This window comes from Macrobrachium rosenbergii, chromosome 49, assembly GCF_040412425.1.
Source record: "Macrobrachium rosenbergii isolate ZJJX-2024 chromosome 49, ASM4041242v1, whole genome shotgun sequence".
In the NCBI taxonomy this organism is placed as follows: Eukaryota; Metazoa; Arthropoda; class Malacostraca; order Decapoda; family Palaemonidae; genus Macrobrachium; species Macrobrachium rosenbergii.
In genome coordinates this window covers 13494115-13513341 of record NC_089789.1, presented here as the reverse complement: position 1 = coordinate 13513341, position 19227 = coordinate 13494115, and the positions used below count along the sequence as shown (strand labels likewise).

At 38.2% G+C, this 19227-nt stretch overlaps 1 protein-coding gene and 1 long non-coding RNA gene across 2 annotated transcripts in view; one reads left to right on the top strand and one right to left on the bottom strand.

Moving 5' to 3' along the window:
- The window catches only part of LOC136832103 (somatostatin receptor type 5-like), a 71134-nt gene extending 68370 nt beyond the window's left edge, over window positions 1-2764 (top strand). The window contains exon 10 of the mRNA XM_067092780.1: window positions 2221-2764. The gene's annotated coding sequence lies outside the window, so the exon portion shown is untranslated. The remainder of the gene's footprint in view (window positions 1-2220) is intronic.
- Window positions 1-19227, bottom strand: part of LOC136832104 (uncharacterized) — a 149920-nt gene that overhangs the window by 44858 nt on the left and 85835 nt on the right. The gene's annotated exons all lie outside the window — the stretch shown is intronic.

Genomic DNA, 19227 nt, shown 5'->3' with positions numbered 1-19227 from the left:
GATTTGAATATCTGAAATGTTGACAACAGATTTATTTTCAATAAACTGCGTGGAATGTTAACAACATGAATCCATGAACTCTTTGTACGTTAGAAGATTCTACTGTCTAAGTTGCTTATTGAAATCCCACTGAAAATAATGAACTAAAATGGCGTACATAGCACTGACCTAACACACCACAGATTAAAAATTGTTCTAGTGGTCACAAAATTAAAACCATGGAATCACCACAACTAAAGATTCTTTTCAGAGACGCCACTGAATTCAAGAAACCTTTCTAGTGGGCATAAAACTGATAAATATGGAATAACCAGAGCCTGAGATTCTCTTCATAGACGCCACTGAACCCGAGAAACCAGTTCCTTCAAACAAGAGGACTGAGATTGACTAAAAACAAAACAAAGACTGAGAAAGACTGGAAAAATCCCAGATCAGGCTGAGAGACTTGGAAGATAGTGACAAATTATTCCTAAGTGTCAGACAATCCTATTACGAAACACGAAACAGGTGAAACTGGCAACGGTGGCACTCTGAAACTTGTGCTAATTGGTCTCTGGATCAATCTGGGGAAGCCAAGCTAGCAATCTCCAGGCGATGGAGTTTGACAGATCGACAACTTGGCACTGATGGAATCGAGGAGTTGGGTTCGTTACGTTTAGAACTGGGGCACTTAGAGCCATTCAGCGCTCGAGACAGCGAAGAAAGGGAGTTGGAGTGGCTGGACAGCAAGATGGAAGAGAGGAAGTTGGAATGGAGAAGAGTAAAAGGCTAAAAAAATGGGTGCAGTTAGGGTCCGAAGGGACACTGCAAACAACCTTGATTATTGCCTACAGTGCACCACTGAGATAAATTAAAGTTAAGTATAACTTATCTTAGTTTAACCAGACCACTGAGCTGATTAACAGCTCTCCTAGGGCTGGCCCGAAGGATTAGACTTATTTTAAGTGGCTAAGAACCAACTGGTTATCTAGCAACGGGACCTACAGCTTACTGTGGAATTCGAACCACACTATACCGAGAAATGAATTTATATCACCAGAAATAAATTCCTCTAATTCTTCATTTCCCGGCCGGAAACTCGAACTCGGGCCTAGCAGAGTGCTAGCCGAGAACTCTACCGACTCGTTAAACGAGGAACTATATTCAGCGCTCGAGACAGAGAAGAAAGGGAGTCGGAGTGGCTGGACAGCAAGATGGAAGAGAGGAGGTTGGAATGGAGATAGAGTAAAAGGCTAAAAAAAAATGGGTGCAGCTAGGGGCTGAAGGGACGCTGCAAACCACCTTGATTAATGCCTACGGTGCACCACTGAGATGCACTGACGGCGCCACCATTACGGGGGCAAGGAGTTTAGCGTGACGGGGCATCTCACAAGGAGAAATTAATCAGTAATTAATCAAAATAAGTTAGGAAAATTGTTCACTATGGGTTATCAGAAAAAATGCCAGCTTCTAAAGTCAGGATTTAATATAACGATGATCCTGAAATCTCTTAAAAAGCCCTCATGAAATGGATCATTATGTTTACAACTATTAGACAGGTTAATGACGTGTTCAGTAAATAATCTATGGGATGGTAAAATTACATACACACACACACACACTAACAGGCAAGCACTTGCAGCAAGAAATGAGTAAGTACTTACAAGATTGCTGTAAGTCTACAGCATTTTGTTTCCAACTTTTAACTGCAGGACTTTTGTGGAAAATACAATATTTTCCATCTATAATTTCATAAAACGCATGAGTTCGAAAGAGAGAGAGAGAGAGAGAGAGAGAGAGAGAGAGAGAGAGAGAGAGAGAGAGAGAGAGAGAGAACTTGTAAGACCTCTGTAAGTCTCCGACATTCTTTTCCAACTTTCAATCTCAGACTTTTTGTAGAAAATAAATTTTCCGTCGATAATTTGATAAGGCGTATGACTTCAAAGGAAGGAGAGAGAGAGAGAGAGAGAGAGAGAGAGAGAGAGAGAGAGAGGAGAGAGAGAGAGAGAGAGGTGGGGTACTTGTACGATCTCGGTAAGTACCTAACATATTTTTCTAACTTTAAATTGCAGGAATTTTGTAGAAAATACGTTTTCCGTCGGTAATTTGATAAGACGTAAGAGAGAGAGAGAGAGAGAGAGAGAGAGAGAGAGAGAGAGAGCGGTGCCGTTTAGCAGAAATATTCCAATAATCTCGCTCTTTCATCATCACCTTCTTCTTCTTCTTCCTCCTCTTCTTCAGGTAGGTCACAGGATTCCTGGTCTTACGAGAAAACTTCGCCTACGAGCAGTCGTGCTGTTAAAACGCTTCTTGTCTTCGTTTCCAAAGGTTTATGGTGGGAGAAAACCTTGCGATGTCGTTACGTTTTAGATGTTTTAACTCTGTCCTGGTGTCTGGATGTCGAGGAATTCTATGTAAACTATCAGTAAAAGACTCTGTAGGTCTTGCTAAGGTTTTTAACTATGGCCTGACTTACTTTTAAATAGTGTTATATCGAAATATTTCAAATTTACGAAGATTGTTGTGTATACATTCACTAAAAAATTTTGTGGCTTTCAAATCTTGTTATATAGTTAATCTATTTATGAAGTTTATAGATTATACAATCACTGAAAGATTTTGTGACTTGCAGATCTTATGTAATTAACTTCTTATTTATGAAGATTACTGATTATTCACTTAGTGAAAGATTTCGTGACTTTCGAATTTTATAGAATTAATTTCCTATTTATAAAGATTTTTAGTGGGGCAGATGAGAGTAATTTTTTAGAAGAATCGTGCAAATGATGATACAAGCATCAAATTTGGCACAATTGTTCTCCATGGGATACTAATCAAATCTGCCCGATTGGTCAATTGAAAATCCAGAATGGCGGCATTTTTCAAGATGGCCGCCAAAATAACCGCCCGAAGTTGATGTTTTGCTTAGAAATATTTGTAGTTGTCCGAATTGCATGATCTAAGTGTGGATTCCTATGTTTTTAAGCCTGCTGATGTATATTTTCTAGTTTATAACATGGTTAAGGCACTGTATTAAAGGAGTGATTGTCGGGCACTACCAAGGCACATTGGTGACGTCACTGCTGTGAAACTCAGCATGGGGTTCAGTGTCAGCTAAGTAGGAAATTTATGTTGGCATCATACTGCAACAACTTACTAGTATCCCAAATGCTGCCTAATCAACCCCAAATCAGTTAGGCAGCCGCACCTGAATGGACAGGACGTGCCAGCACAGGAGAGCCGAACCAAGGATAACAGGGTTTTAGTTATCTGGATGGTGTACAGATCGCACGGGACTTATGACGCTGGATGAACGATCAGACTAGGTGTAGGGCACAGTGCAAGAACCTAGTTGTATCCCATACAGGAAAGCGCCTATTGTATATTACAGGACATAAGAGGCCTATTATACTATTACATGTACAGGGTGGTAAAAGGATAAACCCTCGACCCTGAACGTCATCGTAATCATGGATGCGAACTCTACTGGACGATCATGGAAAACAGACTGGACCAAGTGTTCCCTATGTCAGGAGGTTAAGAAAGAAGATCTAAAACCTCCCCAGGCCAATCCTGCCAGAAGAGGGGATGATGGATATACGAACCTGGCAAAGAATATTCCTGTTTCACTCACTCAATGCGCTACCAATCAAGCTAGGCCCTGCAAGACTTGACGAAGGTTCTGGGATAGAGGAAACATTGAGAAAAAATAAGGCACAATATCATGAGAGTTGCAGGCTTCTGTTCAACAACACAAAGCACAAAGTTACACTGAGCTGAAAAAAGAGCAAGTCATGTAGGTACTAGTGATGAGGGCAGTAGAAGTAAGATTCCACGAAAGTTCCAAGAAACTAAAACAAAAGAATGCTTCTGTGAAACTGAAGGAGGGGAGCTTAGAGAAACAATGACAATGCAAGTGAATAGGAGAATAAATGAAAGTGCCAAAACACTCAGTGTTACAAAACTTCTCGCCAAACTAAGTGCAGGAGATGTCGTATCCCAAGAAGTGAAATATCACCCTGGCTGTTTGGTAGCATTGTATAACCGAGAACGGGCATACCTAAAGGTGCGGGAGCAAGAAAAAGCACAGGAACACTGGAAGGATGCATATCAAATTGCTTTCTCTGAACTAGTCACCTACATCTGCGAGATGAAAAATGCCAGTGAGAGGCCACCGATTTTCAAGCTTGCTGATCTGACCAAGCTTTACAAGCAGAGGCTGGAGCAGCTTGGTGTTGACATGCCTGATGTTCATCCTATACTCGACTCAAGGATCAGCTGCTTTTGCACATTCCACAGCTGCAAGCTAATCGCCAAGGACGAGAAGTTCTGTTGGCTGTTGAAACTGATGTAGGTTCAATCCTATCAAAAGCATCCCGTTATGATGAAGCGATCCATCTAGTAAAAACCGCTGGGATAATAAGACAAGACACGCTCCGTCAGAAGTCGAATTTCAGCAGCTATTTTCATGACAAAAACTTAGAACAGGCTGTGCCACCATCACTGCTTCAGTTTGTATGCATGATCGAACATGGTGCAGACATCAAGACCCAACTCCATCATGGAGCGTCGAAATCAGACTTTGTTATATCACAACTTCTACGCTAGGGATGCAACGACTGACAGGAGCAAGTCTATAATCATCAAGGCTAATGACACAGATGTGTTAGTCATAGCAATATCTATACTACCATCCTTCCAGAAACTAGGTCTTCAGGAAATGTGGATTGCCTTTGACCAAGGAGCATGGCAGACTTGGAATGTATTTGATGATATTACTGAAACATTCATCAATCTCAGCCAGCATCCAACATTGATTTGTGATCTTGACATGCAGAGGCTGGAAAGATTCGTTGTCTTCATGTACGACAGATCAAGCGCAGCCACTGGTGTGGACGAAGCAAGACTAGATCTGTTTGCCCGCAAGCAGAGGCCGTACAACTCAATTCCACCAACACAGGCAGCCCTCAGAGAACATACAAAGTGTGCAGCCTACCAGGCTGGGATCATCTGGGGCCAGGCAACCCACTGTAATCCACACATGAGCAGTCCAGCTGAATAGGGGTGGACACAGAAAGGAGAAGCATGGCAGATACATTGGACGACACTACCACCGATTGCAGCGCTGTCAAGAATTGACAAAGTGCTCCTGTAAGAAGGTTTGCAAAGGAAGATGCAAGTGCTCTCAGGTAGAGCTTCCCTGCACATCACTCTGCAGCTGCATATGTGAACAGTAGCAGATCGAGAAACAGCAGCACGATATGCATAACTTTGAAAATGTACTAGCCGGGACAAAACTTATGTAAAGAAAGACAAACTTCTTGGTGGTCATCTTGAGAAATATGTCTCAGAGTGCTTTTTAAACAGGAAAATATAGTTCAGCAGGCTTCAAAACACAGGAATCCACACTTAGATCATGCAAATCAGACAACTACAAATATTTCTAAGCAAAACATCTACTTCGGGTGGTTATTTTGGCGGCCATCTTGAAAATGGCCGCCATCTTGGATTTTCATTTGGCCAATCAGGCAGATTTGATTAGTATACCTTGGAGGACACTTGTGCCAAATTTGATGCTTGTATCATCATTTGCATGATTTTTCTGTTATCTGCCCCACTATTTAGATTAAACCGTCACAAAATAATCTTGTACATAGCTCACAGTAGCACGAAAAATACCTCTGTACCTGACTTCCTTTAATGATTAAAAGGGGAACTTTCGCTAATGTGGAATGTCACATTTCACAAAAAGATGTAATGGCTGAATATTTCGTCAACTTCTCGGCCAGGATTTGGAGACTTCTGAAATCATGAGTGACTAATGTGAGTCTTAATGTTTGAAAACAATGATGACATTTCAATAGATCTACGAAACAATATTCTTGTGTTCACTTTCTATCTGAAAGTGATTGAGTTACTTTATTCTTCTCTCAGCTGACGACTGAATCCAGCAGTTGACAGTGACTGACAGACAGTGACTGACTGACAGTGATTGACAGACAGTGACTGACTGACAGTGGCTGACTGACAGTATTGACTGACAGTGATTGACAGACAGTGACTTAAACAGCGACAGAGCTCCAGAGTGACGGGGGATCTTTGTAAAAATAATCTTCTTTTAGATTTCACTAATAAATGGACATGTGTCGTTCTAGATAATTATCAATTATATCTAAGATAATTCAGAATGGTTACTAGGAAAAAGAATACGAATTATCCGTCTAATTCAGTGCCAGATATGATTCTAATTCCTTAAATCATGATACAATGGAAACACTGAGATTAAAATTTTTGAATTCTGGGGTATTTTGCCAATAGAATAAAAACAAGAAAATATAATTGCAAATATTGGATATAATTATTACATAGGAAAGCAAATTTTGGCAGAAAATCAGACTGAAATGCTAATGAGATTCAATAGGCAGTTGCTGAATTTGAATGACATTTTTTGTATTACTTTTAAAAATAAAAGAAAATAATGAAGGCTTTGGAAAACAGGTACTTGGACAAAATAAGATGAAATACCCTGGAAATGAGAAAAGAATATGATTTTGAACCTCTAAGTTAATCACAATGAAAATGAGGACAATGGTGAAGACAAAATAGAAGACAATAAAATTTAGGAGAGAAGGAAGCATTTTAAAGTGATTTTGAGTCAGGTTGAATGATAATGTTTATTTAATTTATTGTCACAAACACACACAGATATATATATATATATATATATATATATATATATATATATATATATATATATATATATATATATATATATATATATATATATACAGTACATACATGCATATGTATACGTATATATATGTGTATATGTATGTATACACACATACATATATACATACTGTATATAAATACATATATATAAACACACATACATATATACATAGTAATGAATATATATGCATTATATATATTTATATATATGTGCATTTATATATATATATGACCATATATATATATATATATATATATATATATATATATATATATATATATATATATATATATATATACCATATATATATATATAATATATATACATAAATACATACACAAATATATATATATACTGTATACATATGTATATATATGCAAATATATTTATATTCATACTATGTGTATATGTATGTGTGTTTTTATATATATGTATTTATATACACTATATATGTATATGTATATGAATATGTACATATGTATGTATATATACATACATATACACATATACATATGCATATATACTATATATATATATATATATATATATATAATACACACACATACATAAACACACATACATATATATACATAATTAAATTCAAACTAACTGGGTAAACTATTTCCTTCCAAAAAATATTTTTGAAAATAAGTGTACTAGAAAGTAAGCAAATTAAATGATTCATTGTCATTTTAAGCCTATTTAACATGAAATATTTGTGGTTACTTTGAACTGTAAATCTCTGAGTGTATGCTAATATTATCTATGTACAAAATTGAAAATACGCATGTTTCATGTCCACTGATATGTCCAGAGAGAGAGAGAGAGAGAGAGAGAGAATAAAATCTATTTGCCAAAAAGCTGTATATTTCTTATGATCGTGAAAATACATATTACATATATATATATATATATATATATATATATATATATATATATATATATATATATATATATATATATATATATATATATATATATATTATAATATATATATATAATATATATATATATATATATATATATATATATATATATATATATATATATATATATATATATATATATATATATATATATATATATATATATATATATATATATATATATATATATATATATATATATATATATATATATATATATATATATATATATATATACATATATATATAAATATACATATACATATACATATATATATAGTATATACAGTATATTTGTGTGTATATATATATATATATATATATATATATATATATATATATATATATATATAAAAATTACGTAAGTGTACTGTACATATACTGTATGTACTTTATATATGAATGGCTGGATGCACGTGCGAATATATATGTACTTAAATCATCATATTACTTTTTCTTGAATATTAAAGGCATAGCAAAACACATTCCACGATTGTCTTATTACCCTATGAGTACGAAGTTTCAAATCAATATAAATACTGGTTTTTCATAATAGGAACTAGTACCAATTTTTCTCTCTCATAATGGCCAACATTTGAGGTCTAATTGAGAAAGGTTCAATTACTTCAATTACTACAACATTTCACAAAAGTCCAGGCGATTATTTTAATATCCTCTTCATTATTACTGCAAAGCCAATTCAGCTGGTTTCTCCCATTCAAAGTTTTGTTGAAGAGATGATTCATTCGAACAGATTGAATGGAAAAATGCCAACATTGAATTATATTTTCACGAAGGAGATTAATCATGCTGTTTAGTGTACAAAGAGAAACTGTTTTAAAATCCCTCAAAGAAAAGTGTAAACAATGAATGACAATTTCACAAAGGTGATTAAACATGTCGCTTAGTGTAAACAGAAGGATAGTTTTAAAATTCCACAAAGAAAAATGTATACAATGAATTATATTTTCGCCAAGGCGATTAAACATGCTGATGGTTCAAAGAGAGAGTTTTTAACTCCCACAAAAAAAAATGGAAACAATGAATTACAATTTTACAAAAGGGATTAAACATGTCGCTTAGCAATAGTTTTAAACTCCCACAAGGGAAATGTAAACAATGAATTATATTTTCACAAATGCAATTGAACATGCTGTTTAGCATATAAAGAAAGACAGTTTTAAACTCCCACAAAAAAGAATGGAAACGAAGAATTATATTTTCGCCAAGGCGATTAAACATGCTGACGGTTTAAAGAGTTTTAACTCCAACAAACAAAAATGTAAATAATGAATTCTATTTTCATGAAGGCGATTAAACATGTTGCTTAGCATAAACAGAAGGATAGTTTTAAACTCCAACAAAGAAAAATGTAAAGATTGAATTATATTTTCACAAAGGAGACTAAACATGCAGGTTATTATATAAAGAAAGATAGTTTTAAACTCCCACAAAAAAAAACGGAAACGATGAATTATATTCTCGCTAAGGCGATTAAACATGCTGACGGTTTAAAGAGAGTTTTTAACTCCCACAAAAAAAAATGTAAATAATGAATTCTATTGTCATAAAGGGGATTAAACGTGTTGGTTAGTATAAAAAGAAGGATAGTTTTAAATTTCCACAAAGAAAAATGCAAATAATGATTAAACGTGCTGTTTAGTATATAAAGAGAGAAAGAGTTTTAAACTCCACAATGAATAATGTAAACTAAACATGCTGTTTAGTATATAAAGAGAGAGTTTTAAACTCCCCAAATAAAAATGTAAACAATGATAAGCAATTAAACACGCTGTTTAGTTTAAACAGCACAAATTTACAAACAGACTCAAAAACAAAGATAACAGGAGAACGCTACTTATGCGCTCGTTTGAGAAGAGGTCTCATGTCCCTGTAGCAGATTTCTCAGAGTCAGAATTTCAAAAATTGATTTTTTTCACTTATCCTAGAGATTCTGTCTTAAAAACGCAATTTGGACATAAAATCCGCATTTTAAAAATGCGTTTGTTACTTATTCTGAGATTCTGACTTAAAAAGTGCTTTGGACATAGAATCCTCATTTTAAAAATGCGTTTGTTAGTTATTCTAGAAATTCTGGCTAAAAAAAAAATAAGGTACTTTGGACGTAGAATCAGCATTTTGAAAAATACCTTTGTTACTTATTCTAGAGATTCTGACTAAAGAAAAAAAGCACTTAGAACATTATAATATCAAAATCTTATGATCATCGATAAAAGTACCATATGATTCCCTTTGTAGCGAAGTGAGAGAGAGAGCGAGAGAGGGGGAGAGAGAGAGAGAGAATTATTCGAAGGATCACGTTGAAAGCTAAATCTTCTGATGATATTTGAAATGTCTGATTGAAAGAAGACAAATAATCATATTCTACTTATGATTTTAATGATTAATTAACATTTTCATCAATTTAGGTATTAATTGTTAAACTATTTTTTCCTTTTCTGATAACTGATCTCTTCTTTCTGTTACTTCTTTCAAATGAACAGCAATTCTTTGGAAGCTTGAATTTCAAGTGTATGGTCCCTTTTGTAGGCATGTTCCACATGAATAGGGTTCATCTTCTGAATAATAATAATAATAATAATAATAATAATAATAATAATAATAATAATAATAATAATAATAATAATAATACTATTCTTTGTAAGCTTGAATTTCAATTCAGCAGCTCCTGTGGTGGGTTTGTTCCATATGAATACGATTCATTTTTTCATTTTTTGAAAAGAAATCCACAGCTGTGTTAGTGTTAGATATATATTATTATTATTATTATTATTAATGGACAAGAATATGTTTATAAAATACAAAATCCACATTTATTAAGTATGTATTTACAAATTATTATTATTATCGAGAGCCTATTCTTATTAGATTAGTCTTATTATTATTATTAATTAATAAAATATTCTCTGCCTCTCCCGCCCAGGTATTACATTATTATTATTATTATATTCAGAACAATGAGGCCGTCACCTGAGGATATCACTTGTTTGGAGATCGAGAAAGAATTACCTAATGATCATGGTTTTTTTAAAAGAACCATTGAGTTTGTTTTTTAACCAAAGTTCAAGCTGGAATTTAAAGAATCATTTGTAAATTATTATTATTATTATTATTTTATTATTATTATTATTATTATTATTATTATTATTATTATTATTATTCAGAAGATGAACCTATTCATATGGATCAAGCCTGCCATAAGGACCACTGACTTGAAATTCAAGTTTCCAAAGAAAATTAGTGTTCATTCGAATTACGTATTATTATTATTAAAGTTATTATCAATTATTATTCTCATTAGAGAACATCCCGTTTTCTGAGGATGAACCTATTCATTGGATCAATCGACCTGATGGTCGACCAGAATGTTGTTATATTATATTTATCACCATAATTGTAAATTGTATATTTATTGTCTGTCTAAACAATCATGTTTTTTATGTACAAGTAACGAATTATTTATGTCATGTGTCGAGACATTACTGATCACTATGGTCGACCATGAATATGTTCTATTTTTATAAAGAAATTTATATTTACCTGTCTCTTTGTAAACAATCGGTTTATGTACAAGTAACGAATTATTTATGTCATGTGTCGAGACATTACTGATCACTATGTCTTCTTTATAAGCAGCTCCTGTTATCATTAAAAATTAGTTTGACCTCAGGTCACCTGTAAATCTTTGTACCCGCGGCTGCGGTACGCAGACGTCCGCATCCCGCTTTATAAAACAGCTCAACTTCATCAATAAACTATTAAGGGCTGCTCTAGGAGCAAGAGCCCGTGCTGGCACAAGGCCAGCTAAATCTAAAACAACAGCAATAAACTAGTAGTACTTGTCATTATTTCGCACATCTCTCACAGTGGTGACCCACGGAGTGGTTCCCGGAAGCCATTAACGGACCCACACGGCGACTAAGTCTTGGCCCGATAAACCTTACCCATGTCCCTAACGGACTAAGTATGGCGCTCTAACAAAACGTTCAGGCATTTACCGACCCTCGTCGGCAGGTCGCCAGCGTCATTAGCGAACCCACACGGCACGCTCCCCCAGCGTGTATCGGCGCAAGTATCCCCTCACACTCCAAGTGAGAGCGCGAAATGAGCATGGATGCAGACATTCCCAACCATGTACAAATTACCGCGAACCTCTTGGAGGCAGACACCTCCCTCTCACAACCCCCTCCCACACGCACCTCCACACCGGTACCTGCAACCCACAAGATGATCCCCCGACGGACCAACCAAAGACGGCCCTTAACATAAGGCTGCCGCCATTTACCAGGAGAACACAGTGTCCTGGTTCTACAGGGTCGAGGGGCAGTTCAGGGTAGCAGGCCTAACGGACGAGGCGTTGAAGGCGGACATCGCCATCAACGCCCTCCCAGAGGAAATATACAAGAAAGGTCGCCCCTTGTTTGATGACAACGTTGGGCCCCACCACCTTCCAAGAACTAAAATCCACTCTCGTTGAGATCTGGCCCCTGCCGGTCTCAGAGAGCTGCCCGCACCCTCGACCTCACCCTCAACCCCCGGCAAGAGGGAAACCTCTTGGAAGCGGGGCACGCCCTCCACGACCTCCTCCTCCTCCCTGAGATTGACAGCAGCGGCAGGCACAAAGAAATCAGCCTGTCGAGGGAGATCTTCCTGCGGCAGCTGCTGCCGGAGGTCCGTGGGCAGATCACGGACGCGTATGCCCTGCCGGTTGAGGACCTAATCAGGGTGGTGCAGCAGCTGACAGATTCCACGAAGGCGGCCAAGCAGGTGACCACGCCCGCACACTCCACCAACTGCCTTCTGCCGGAGGACCCCACCACAGAGCCAGTCAACGCCATCGAGCAGAAAAGGCAGTCCCACCAGCAGAAGATGGAGGAGCCGGGACTTTGCTATTTCCACCGGAGGTTCGGGAGAGCTGCCCGGAGGTGCGAAGCCCCCTGCCCTTTCTTCCCTTCAAAAAATGGAGGAGGCAGCAGCCAACCACACAGGCCGCCATGGCAGCGGCAGCAAAAACACCCAGGGGCCCCTTACCATTAGGGTTCTAAGTCCGCGACGCGATCTCCGGTAGGATGATGTTGGTCGACACTGGGGCCATGCGTTCAGTGTTCCCGCCTTCAGGAGAGGACCGCAGATGCCCGCCGGACCCGACTGCCTCCCTGACGGCAGCAAACGGGTCCCCCATCCTCTCCTATGGCACCAAGTTCCTGTTGATCTCCATCCTTGGCTGGAGGTACGTACAGCTTCGGGTCCTACGTCTTCGCCTTCTCCACCTTCGGCCTGAGAAACGGGGGTGCGACCTTCCAGAGGTTGATGGGCAGCATCCTGGCGGACCTGGACTTCTGTGTCTGCTACGTCGACGATATCCTAACCTTTTCCAGATCCCGGGAGGAACACCTGCGACACATCCGGAAGGTCCTGCAGCGCCTGCAGGAAAGTGGCCTCGTCGTCAGGTTCGACAAGTGCACCTTCGGCATCGAGAAGGTGGAGTTCCTGGGCCACGAGATATCCCCAGAGGGCGTCCGCCCAATGTCGTCTGTATGAACCTGTCCTGTTTTTGTAAAGAATTAGTTGACCTCAGGTCACCTGTAAATCTTTGTACCCGTGGTCTCTGCGAAGTACGCAGACGTCCGCATCCCGCTTTATAAGCAGCTCGCTTCATCAATAAACTAGCAGTACTTGTCTTCCTGCTCATTATTTCGCACCTCTCTCACAAGAGAAGGTAAAGGAAAATACAGATGATCAGTTATTAGAAAAACAGATGAATTGACGAATTAATAATACATGAAAATGTAATAACACCTGGCTATTTGTCACCTGAACTTTCGCCATTCCACACAAAAGAAAAGCAACAACGAGACACCGAAGAATGTAATTGATGAGCCATATTGCTTTGTGTATCCTTCAGGAAAAGTTAAGGAGAGTTTTTGACCAAGTTGCAAATTGCAGCTTTTTCATTTGCAGGTCGAGAAGCAACGAGAGTACTGACTGACTCTTGCTCTCTTTTGGCCGCCCTCTTTCTCTCTCTTATTCGCTTTCTTCCGCTCGCTTTTCCGCTCTTTTTCCCGCTCTCTCTTTCTCCCCTTCCTTGCTCTCTCTCTCTCTCTCTCTCTCTCTCTCTCTCTCTCTCTCTCTCTCTCTCTCTTACGGCCTCTTTCTCTCTCTCTTTCGCGCTCTCTTGCTCTCTTTCTCACTTTCCCTCTATCTCTAACTCTCTCTTTTGCTCTCTTTCTCGCTTTCTTCCGTTGAATTTTTCGCTCTCTTTCACCCTATCTTCCGCTCTCTTTCGCGTTGTCTTGCTCTCTCGCTCTCTTCTGCTCTCTTTTGAGCTCTCTTTCTCCATCCGTTCCGAGCTTTCTTGCTCTCTTACGCTGTCTTGCTCATTCTTTTCCTCTCTTACTGGCTCTTTTTTCCTTTTCTCATTCTCTTTTACTCCCTTTTTCATTCTCTCTCTACTCTCTCTCTCTCTCTCTCTCTCTCTCTCTCTCTCTCTCTCTCTCTCTCTCTCTCTCTCTCTCTCTCTCGTTTGTATTTATATCCTAAAATATCAGGGAAATGTAATTAAGTTTTATTTATAAGCCACAGGAAATTACATAGACAGTTAGATAATAGGTTTTTGTGTCATGGGGAATTTCATAGAGCCTACAGAATCATCTGATCCTTAGATTATAAACCCCACATTACATGGGTAGATAGGTAGATATATAGACAGATATTTCATAGGGAATTTCATAGAGCTTAGAGAATCATTAGATCCTTAAAACGTAAACACCCACATTACACAGAGAAATAAGTATTTAGATAGATAGATTTTTCATAGGGAATTTCAAAGAGCTTACAAAATCATCAGATTCTTGGAACATAAGCACCCACATTAGATAGAGAAACAGATTTTTAGATAGAAGATTTTCGTCACAAGGAATTTCATGGAGCTTACAGAATCATTATATCTTTGGAATATAAGCCCCACATGACATAGATAAATAGATATACGGGTAAATAGATACGGGTAAATAGATAATAAGATATTTCACAGGGAATTTCATACGGCCTACAGATGCATTATGAATCATCACACTCAACCTTTGTGATCAGAAATAGGAAGGCGCCCTCCTGAATTCGCTTTCAGAAAAATTAAAAAAGGAAAGGAATGTAGATCATCATCCCCTCTAAGATTCTGTAGCCGACGGACTACAGAATAATCTGTATTCATCAGTCTGGACAACAGGTTCCCCCCTTCGAGAATACAAAATAATCTGTAATCCTCTGTTGACTTTCTGCAAAGGCAAAGAATTAAAGCAGAAATTGTCACCGGACTTCTGTTTCATTACTGACAGGAAGATGATTTCTCTCTCTCTCTCTCTCTCTCTTTTCTCTCTCTCTCTCTCTCTCTCTCTCTCTCTCTCTCTCTCTCTAACATTAGGTTAATCAGAAATAAAATCAAATTAATAAAACGAAAAGCAGAAAGACTGATACCTAACTCTCGAGAAGGCACTCTGGCTGTTTTCCATTTTACTCCTGTAGATGTATGTATGTATATAATATACATATAAACATATATATATGTATGTATATATACATATATAGCCTACATATATATATATACATATATCTATATATGTGCGTATGTGTGTGTATAATCACTAAGGATAGCTTTAAAAAAAAAAGTAAAAAATGCGCCGAAGTTTCTACGGCTCAATCGAGTTTTCTGTATAGCGTATAATGCTGATTGGAACTCTCAGCCATGGCCCATGAAACTCTCAGCTGCGACCCATGAAACTTTCAGCCACGGCCCGGTGGTGGCCTGTGTTGTTGGCACCTATAACGGTGCCAGACGCACGATCATGGCTAACATTAACCTAAATAAAATAAAAACTACTGAGGCTAGAGGGCTGCAATTTGGTATGTTTCATGATTGGAGGGTCGATGATCAACATACCAATTTGTAGCCCTCTAGCCTCAGTAGTTTTTAAGATCTGAAGACTGAAAAACCACGAACTCCGTCAAAGATGAAATTTATAATCAAGCCACAGAAATGACCCAGTAATTATTCTTATGCTTCTTTTTTTTAACAAACCACCTGATTACTGAATAATCAGTTTAGTTGTTAATAGATGCCAAGCGACTCATTCACCTCATTTTCTATTCCATTTTCAGTGAATAACAGATACCAAGTGACTCATTCACGACTGCCATGAAACTGTCAAAGAAACTGTCATGCCATGGCCAGGAAGGAGCGATTTCCAATCATCTTGCGACCCAACGCCAGCAACGTCCCACTCGAAAGCAACTGACATCTGCAACTAGGATCACAAACTGTGCCGGTGATGCCAGGCGCCTTCGAATGCTGGAAGCCTTGCAGATACTCGAACATCGTCCTTCCTTCAATACGAACCAGGAGCCATTTCTTCTCCCTACTCAAATAAGACGTATAAGAATGCAACTCCTGAAGGCGCACCTGCAGAAGGGCAAGCCCCCACAGGCCCACAGGCCCCCCCGACAGAAGAAAGGCGCCCCGAACAAAGAGACGATGCAGGAGGAGAAACAAAAGTAGAAGCACCTGCAGAAAGACAAGCCCCACAGGAGAAAGAGCATCCTCCTACAGGAGAAAGACGCCCTCAAGGGAGAACCATAAGAAGAGTACCTATCACCGTCAGGAGACAGCAGCTCCCAAGCTGCCAGTGCCGCCTGAACAGGCTTCCCTGGCCTGTCAGGCGAATCAGCCAATCAGAGGCCAGCATTCTGGGCACTAAACCGACCTCCTCCTCCTCCTCCTCCTCCTCCTCCTCCTCCTCATCGTCATCGTCATCGTCATCGTCATCGTCATCGTCATCGTCATCGTCATCGTCATCGTCATTATTATTATTATTATTATTATTATTATTATTATTATTATTATTATTATTCAGAATATGAACCTTATTCATATGCAACAACCCCACAGGGGCCATTGACTTGAAATTCTAGGTGAAAAAAAGAATATTATTATGTAAGGATATAACTAGAAATTCTGAATAAAGGGACAAAGAAAGAGAAACCTTTCATTGATAGACATTGATAGATAGAGATTTTAAGAAAACAAAGAGTAGAGAGAGAGAAAGAGAGAGAGAGAGAGAGAATTTCAAAACATCTGTGTTTTGGCTATGCCTCGCCAAAAGGCCAGAACTCAGAAACAGAGATTTGAAAACTAGCTAGAACAGCAAAACCGTGTCATGATTAGAAAAGCAAAACACGGGTAAATGCTATGATTGTGTCGTGGTTACGAAGCCATTATGACTGCTCTGAATCGAGTTCGTAATCACGAGGAATTCGTAACAAAAAGCAAGGTAGCCTTGTAACAGAATAACAGCCAGAAAAATTCTTAATTTTGGTGTTTTAGAAACTCTCCCTTGAGGGAAGTACCATTCCAAAAATAGGGCGTTTCAGGTAATCTGCATGACCAATTAACATCAATGAAGGCAGGACAAAAGCAAGACTCCCTGCCTAATAGGGCTGGACAATCTTTTCCAAAAATCATTGAAAGGTCCAGTTGAGAAGCAGTACAGCAGAGAAAGTAGCAGAGAAGCAGAGAGATGATAGGGGGTGGGGTTGTAAGCCTCACTAATTGTGGGTTAATAGAAGAAGAAAGGCTCACATTTGACACTCACTGTAACCTTGTGCTGCAATTCATTTGTATACCTACTGTAACTTTATTATTGTGTTAATGAAGTAAAGAAAACTACATTGCGTCTTCTTCAAGCATCCTGGAACTAAAAACACGCTACTACACAACAAAGCCAGAACAATAAGCATCTCTAAAGAAAGTAATCTTCTTAACTTGACAACGAATAGCAGAAAGAATAATAATAAATAAAGAAAGACATCACACATACAACACAACATTTAACCTAGCCACTGAGGGTGGGCGAGAGCCAGCCTCACCCCGCCCCCCCCACCTCGGTGCCGGTCCCAAGCCCGGATAAATAGGGAGGGTTGGAATCCATCAGTAAAATATTGACAAAAAAAAAAAAGTAAAAAAAAAAATAAATAAATAAATAATAATAATAATAGTAGTAGGAGTTGCAGGATCTTAGGAGGTAAGATTTTAGGGAATAGATAAGATTGAAAAATTTAATTATAAATTTATAATTATACATACATACACACGCATATACATATACATACATACATACATACATACATACATACATACATACATACATACATACATACATACATACATACATACATACATATATATATGTATATGTATGTATGTATGTATGTATGTATGTATGTATGTATGTATGTATGTATGTATGTATAACTTCCAGAACACCGGCCACTGGCAGAATATACAGCCAAGGGCACCAGAAGGAGACGTCTTGCAGCATTTCATCATTTATTTGACAACGTTTCGAGGCCAAGCCACCTCCTCAGGCTGAAACATAGAAACATTAAATAATATAAAATCGACTTGACTAATTATTTATAAAAGTCAATTTATTTAAAAAGAAACTAAAAACTAAAAGGGAAATGCTAAGTACCTCTCAACGGGAGACGAGTGACAGTCACAAGATACGTAGGTTAAAAGTGAGCTCATCCCAAGAAGAGAAGAGAGGAGTGAAGGTCGTTTGACTGTTTAATTCTCTCCTTGGCATGAGCTTACTTTTAACCTACGTATCTTGTGACTGTCACTCGTCTCCCCTCCTATTCCTTGAGAGGTACTTAGCATTTCCCCTTTAGTTTTTTAGTTTCTTTTTAAATAAATCAACTTTTATAAATAATTAGTCGAGTCGATTTTATATTATTCAATGTTTGTATGCTTCAGCCTGACGAGGAGGCTTGGCCTCGAAACTTTGTCAAATAAATGATGAAATGCTGCAAGACGTCTCCTTCTGGTGCCCTTTGCTGTATATTCTGCCAGTGGCCGGTGTTCTGGAAGACATACATACATACATACATACATACATACATACATACATACATACATACATACATATGTATGTATGTATGTATGTATATTTATAAATTTATAATTAAACTTTTCAATCTTATCTATTCCCTAAAATCTTACCTCGTAAGATCCTGCAACACCTACTATTATTATTATTATTATTATTATTATTATTATTATTATTATTATTATTATTATTATTACTTTCTCTTTTAGTTTTGGTCAATATTTTACGGATGGATTCCAACCCTCCCTATTTATCCGGGCTTGGGACCGGCACCGAGGGCGGGCGGGGTGAGGCTGGCTCTCGCCCACCCTCGGTGGCTAGGTTAAATGTTGTGTTGTGTGCAGCAGGAAATGTCATCACATGAACCACTCGAGCTCAACTGACGAGATCCCCAGCCAACCCAAAGGGCCAAGTGAATGGGTCTCAGACTGGCCTGGCGACTCCGCTGTCGAACGCACACCAAAGGCGGCGAGGGAGGAACCCACCCAGGCACACTTTCGGAGGAACCTCACAAGGTGTGGGGGAACACCTTGAGAGGAACCTCGGAAGGTGTGGGGGAACACCTTGAGAGGAACCTCGGAAGGTGTGGGGGAACACCTTGAGAGGAACCTCGCAAGATGTGGGGAAA